A 6,332-nucleotide genomic window follows, 5' to 3' on the forward strand; every position below is an offset into this window, starting at 1 on the left:
CATCATGGTGCTCCATGACCAGTGGGGTCCCCCAAGGCTCCGTCTTTCGGCCTATACTCTCTAACATCTTCATTAATGATGTGGACATTGGTGTAAGAAGCAGACTGGCCAAGTTTGCTGATGACACCAAACACCTACGCTGGTGATCCAGGCTGACCTTGATAGGCTTAGAAAGTAGGTGGATAAAAACCCGATAACATTCAATATGGAAAAATGCAAGGTACTCCACCTTGGGGGAAAAAACCCCACATCATGCTTATAGGCTTGGCAATGCTACACTTGGTAGTACCATAGCTGAAAGGGACTTGGGGGTCATGATTGACCACAAGATGAATATGAGCCACCAATGCGATGTTGCAGCTGGTAAAGTGAACAAAACTCTGGCTTGCATCCATAGATGCTTCTCAAGCAAATCTCAGGATGTCATCCTCACGCTGTACTAGGCCTTGGTGAGGCCACAGCTGGAGTACTGCATTCAATTCTGGGCTCCACAATTCAAGAAGGATGTGAAGAAGCTTGAGAGAGTCCAGAGAAGAGCCACACGCATGATCAGAGGGCAAGAGAACAGGCCTTATGAAGACAGGCTGAGAGCCATGGGACTCTTCAGCCTGGAAGAGTGCAGGCCCAGGGGTGACCTGGTGGTTACCTATAAGTACATAAGGGGTGTGCATCGGATCTGGGGGAATGTCTGTTCACCAGAGCACCCCAAGGGATGACAAGGTCTAACGGTTACAAAGTCCTCCAAGACCATTTTAGGCTGGACGTAAGGAACAACTTCTTTACTGTCCAAGCCCCCAAGGCCTGGAATAGATTCCCTCCAGAAGTGGTGCAAGCACCTATTCTGGACTCTTTTAAAAAATGTTTGGATGCTTATCTTGCTGGGATCCTTTGACCCTAGTTGACTTCCTGCCCCTGGGGCAGGAGGCTGGACTCGATGATCTTCCGAGGTCCCTTCCAGCTCTAATGTCTATGAAATCTATGAAATCTAATGCAGCAAAATAGACCAATGGCCCATCTAGAATGGCTCTACATCTCAGGCAGTGAGAAATGCCAAATACCACAGAGGAAGGTAAATTACCTTCATACTGTCCCTAATTGTGCAATACTGGGCATGACAACAAGTGTGCCTCACTGTGTAGCTGGTATTATGGAGTCCCGAATGTGCACGGGTCACCGAAGTGACAAGCTACAGTGATGTAGCTGATCGCTACAACAAGGTAGAATCAGTGGGCACTAACCATGATGCCACTGCTGTAGCAACAAGTTACTGCATAGTAGCAATGAGTGTGTCAAGAAGTATTATACACAAGGATGTGCTTAGTCTAAGATTCAATGACCCCATGTTTAGATTTACTAAAACAATTTGGTAAGAACTCAGTCCCACTCCACTATCCTTTTTGGACCAACTGTATAATTGGGAAATATGCCTTTCATGCATTTCCTATGATCACAGCTGCAACCTCCCACCAAATCTGCAGATGTTATTTACAGATGTGCTTAATCCTTTTTTGACATTTACTGAAGGTATAGACACACAATAAGTGTATACAGAGTAAGCTGACTTTGTTCTGCAACAATAATACTAAAAAATAATACCACTAGCTCCTGTTGGGACCAGTTCTGAGACCAGCTCCATTGAATTCAATGGAATGGGACTGAGTTCTTACCAAATTCTTTTAGAAAATCTAAAGGTGGGGGTCACTGAATCTCAGACTAAGCACATCCTTGTGCATATTTCATCTTGACAAGCTCTGTACATGGAGGTTCTCTAAGACCACAGATACAACAAAATGTAAATGTAAATACACAGAGAATCTGGAAGGCAACCAGATGCTAGTGGAGAGAACAGAGTGAAGCCATTGGTACCAGGAAGAATAGCGCTGTATTGATTTCTCTTCAACCCCCATCACTAAAACCATAAAGCAGAACTGAATTACCATGGGCATTATAAATTATATTGATTACAGATTTAGCCCCTTTGGTAGCAAACTGCCCGCAAACTAACCCTGATTTCTTTCTAATGTCTTTCATGAATTTGGATAAATAACTTCTGTTCCATACAATGTTTTTTTTAAAAAAGGTGTTCCTCTTGGCTATTTACTGTTGTTGTTTCTGGGAATGTAAATCAACATGCATTGTTTCTGTTTCCATCTTAAACGGCTGAAACATTTTAAAACAGGAAAACAACCACTTACCAAGGAGGGATAAATGAATAATGTGCCTCCTGTTGTTTTTTTTAGATTAATCATCATTCATGAAACTTTGGAAATTTACAGTTATTTGCACAAATACCTGACGGCTGTTAAAATACAATGAGTAATGAACAATGTGACCCTCATGAATTTTAGAGAAGCAAATTCAGCACATTTATTCCTAAAAATATTCACAAATCAGATTACTTTACTCTTTGACCAGCTCTAGCAGATGCACAGACAGGTGCACAATGCATAAGCTAACAGGAGCAAGGACAGGAAAAAAACAGTTGCAGAACTCAGAGACAGTGAGATATTTTGTCCAGCATGTGCTGGTAGTGAAAGAAAGATTAGAAATCTACCAGCAAGCAACCAGCATTAGCCAAACTTCAGCCAGACAAAATAGAAAAGAGCATGAAAGTCTCAGAAATGCAGGTCTGAAATCATCTGTTAAGTTTCTTCTGACATACTTTGTATTTATTAATTATTAATTGTGCCATACCGACGGTACGTTCAGCAGTCTACACGCTTAATTACCCAAGTCCTGACATGCCTTTAAAAACTCAGAGTTTCCTTTTTCTCAGAGCATATGTGTAACAAAGTCTGCAGGGTCTGCCCCAATCTCACTGCAATCCCTCCACCATATTTCAGCCTGTAGATTCATGGGCACTTCTGAATGGATGCAGTAAGGAGTGCTCTTCAGAGGCTAAACCTCTGAACACTTGAAAGTACCCAAAGTCTCTGGCAAGCTTATACACCCTGCTCTGGACAGTATGTCTTTGCACTGTTATCCATATCAGTACCACCACTGTTATCCATACCATAGCCAGATTAAAAACTAACTCAATTTGTCCACCTGAGTTGCAATCATACCTCTGAAGCAGAGACCTAGACCCAGTCTTTTCTTTTAGGAGCTAAATCACACTGTGCTCATTTTAATACTGAAGGGTACAGTAGTTGTAAGGAATTTTTGTTTTGTTTTGTTTTGGGGGGGGAGTTATCCATAAACTGCAAAACATTTGCACAAAGAAAGTTAATGCCAATAATCCCATGTTACAGATTTGAAAGCTCAGCCACAGAGAGGCTGAGGAGCTTATTCAAAGATCAGTGGCAGGATCAGGAACAAAAGCAGGTCTCTTGACTTCACATCCAATGCTCTATCCACTATGCTATGCTACTCATATTTCCCCTCACTGAGAGAGTCCAGTCTCCATGTACCCCCTTCACTGCAGCTAGAACTGTACCTCCTTAGCTGTAGCCTGGACTATACAGTTATGAGTTACCTTTTCTGTCTCCTGTATGGAAGCTGAGGTTTCGGTGGTAGTGGCTGGAGGAGAATTCCTAGCGTATTCAGTAACAGAGTAATCTCAGTTCCTGTAATCCTGGGGAAGCAGCAGTTCTGCACTCCCACTCTTATAGGGCAGCTTTAAAAGCAAATGGGATGGAGAGGGTGGGGAACAGACACGCCTATTCCAGTTCCACTGCTCTTGGTGCTGTTATGAAAATAAAATCTTAGTGCCAGGAGATGAAGTAAAAAACTTTTGACATCAGCAGGGCAGTCACTCCAGAAGCAGGGTGGAGATGGAACCTCTGCCTGTCCCAGCCCCAGGCCTGAATCAAATACCTGTCATCAAAGCAACTGATAAGCTTCACTTCTTTCTGAGACCTGGCACCAGCAGAGCATGTGATTGTGGCACACCTCAAGCAAGAAAAACAGCACATCATCATACCCGGCACATGTGCTTCCCCACAATATAACTGATCACTGGCACAGTTTTGTGATGAGAATGGCTCTCTAAACAGCTTGTACGCTGGAGTTCAGGAGGAAGAGGGATTTGGATCATCACTCCAAATCGTGAGAATTCCCATATCTTTTCTCCCTGGAAAAGTATGGAAATGTTGTCATTCAGCTAGGCCTATTCTTAAGAACTTTTCTCCTTTCCTCATTATACTTTTTTGTCCTGTAGATACCATATGGGATTGTGCAGAAATTCATTATCATCTCCTGAAAAAACAAATCTTTTTCCTGATTATTACTCAGCTCCAATGTTCCAGGGAAAGTAAGCTCTGATGATGTTTCTATGTGCACTGTCAAGCAGCTGAATCACTGTTTCAATCATTTCCTGGATATAAAAAAATATTTCATGTGCTGGACTCTATGACAAATACCATTTTCTTTCCAGTCTGGTTCTGACCAATCCCACACATCATAATGATGCATGTTTGAAAGTGAACAGGGCCATTTGAATGAGAGAATGATTTAATTAATTTGAAATGTTGCTGAGTGGAATTCCTTTCAGTACCTAAGCAGGATCAGAGAGTGACAATTGTACACCTGACCTCCTGCTAGCTTTTGAACACCAGCAATGATATAGCACAGAAGGAGGTGCCTGACTGGTCAGACAATTACATTGACCACTCATCATGTAACGTCTGTGTACGTTTATGAGGTTCCTTAAGAAGAAAAGGGTTTAAATCTTTAAATCTGTCCTTTCATACCTCTGGTTTTGGAGGTTAGGAAAGAAGCAGGCAGTTGTGAAAATCACAGGAGGGAAAAGGAGCTCTCAAGAGGATTTTGTCACCAAGTCTGCAGATGCAAGGTTCGTTTCAAGTAAGTGCTCTCATTTTTGGATCTGTCTGAATCAGGCCTTGAGGCTTCCTGAAGTTCACTTGTAATCCTAGATGCAAAAATAGTGACAAGAACAAAGGATTGGAAGGGACATCTCAGGCCACCAAGCCCAGTCCCCTGCATTCACATACAACCTAAATGTCTAAATGGGTCCACAAAATTATACATTGCAGTCTTATTTGCCTACCAGAGCGACAAAACTCCTGATGAAGAAGAACTTACAATAAGTCACAGGAAGAGAAAGCAAGCAAGCAAGGGAATGAACCCAGGAAAAATAAGGGCATCACCAGTGTCTGCCACTACAAAGGCTGGGGCGTGGGGTTATTAGGTGCTCAGATGATCCAGGATAGTGGGTCACAGCCCCTGTCACAGAGGAAAATGAAGCAGTCCTCACCAGTCTGACCTGGGGAATTCCATCCTGCCTTGAATCTTGTGACTGGTTTATCCTTGTGAACATGAACAGAACGTGACAGCCAGGTACTAAGACATATTCAGAGACCAAGTTTCCTATCACAGTCCCAGTGGGATTCCATATACCTGAAGCCACATATTGAAAACTCCAAGACTATCCCTATCCTATCTGACTAAACCTTGCCATCAACAAAGAGATTAATATTGACATTCTTTAGAATGCTGGACAAATTATTATGCTTAATACACAGAACACACTGATCATTGGGCAGACACGTGACAACATTTTTTAAAGGCAGGCAAGGTTCTTTGAGTAGATATGATATCTTTTATTAGACCAACTGAGTAGTTGGAAAAAAGTTCTTGGCAAGCTTTCGGGTGCAGCCACCCTTCTTCAGGCAGAGGGAATCTCTGCTATTCTGAGACTCCAAGACTGAGAAGAAGCTTGCCTGCCTATGTCCTTAGACGAACACGGCTACAACCAAAACCCCACCAACATTTTTCAAACGCACCTACACATCCCATCAGCTTGGGGCACTTTGGAAAAAAAGTTACCTATGGTCCCTGCTCTGAAAGCATTTACATTCTAAAGGCAATCAATCAGTGCTTATGTAGATGTATAACTGCATCTTGCAAAAGGGGTTAACACATAAAACCTACTTATCCACCACTAGGCATTGGATCTTACTGCCTTACAACTCTGTGGCAAAATTCTCTAAAATGAAGATCAGAATAGTTACATATTTTCTCTTTGGCCAGTTGGGGAGAAGCAGTGAAGTCCACAATAAAGTAAATATGTGAATAGGGAGAGATGATACTTAATGCTCTGGAATCCATCTGGATAACATGCTTTTATTTTTGGCCAAAAATATTGGCTTGACATCAGATATTTCTGTTTCATTCCTTCTGCTTATCTACCTGTAAAAGATTCCTCAGTGACATTACAGAAACACCTTTTCCCTTCTTTAAATAAAAAAAATATTACAGTCCTGCTGGGTTAATTTTACACTTGTGCCCTGCCCGAGCCCTTTGAATTACTTTGTTTTTTAATCAGTTCAGATATAAGGAGTCAGGGGAGGGGCACTCTGAAGTGCTTTGGG

The 6,332-nt window shown here is 42.2% G+C and overlaps 1 protein-coding gene across 1 annotated transcript in view; it reads right to left on the reverse strand.

The window, feature by feature from the left end:
• The window catches only part of LOC109295836 (retinoic acid-induced protein 3-like), a 14,188-nt gene extending 9,875 nt beyond the window's left edge, over positions 1-4,313 (reverse strand). Inside the window, exon 1 of the mRNA XM_019514927.1 lies at positions 3,476-4,313. The gene's annotated coding sequence lies outside the window, so the exon portion shown is untranslated. The remainder of the gene's footprint in view (positions 1-3,475) is intronic.
• Between the last annotated feature and the right edge of the window lie 2,019 nt (positions 4,314-6,332).

This window comes from Gavialis gangeticus, unplaced genomic scaffold, assembly GCF_001723915.1.
Source record: "Gavialis gangeticus isolate Ggan-Ray unplaced genomic scaffold, GavGan_comp1, whole genome shotgun sequence".
Classification (NCBI taxonomy): Eukaryota; Metazoa; Chordata; order Crocodylia; family Gavialidae; genus Gavialis; species Gavialis gangeticus.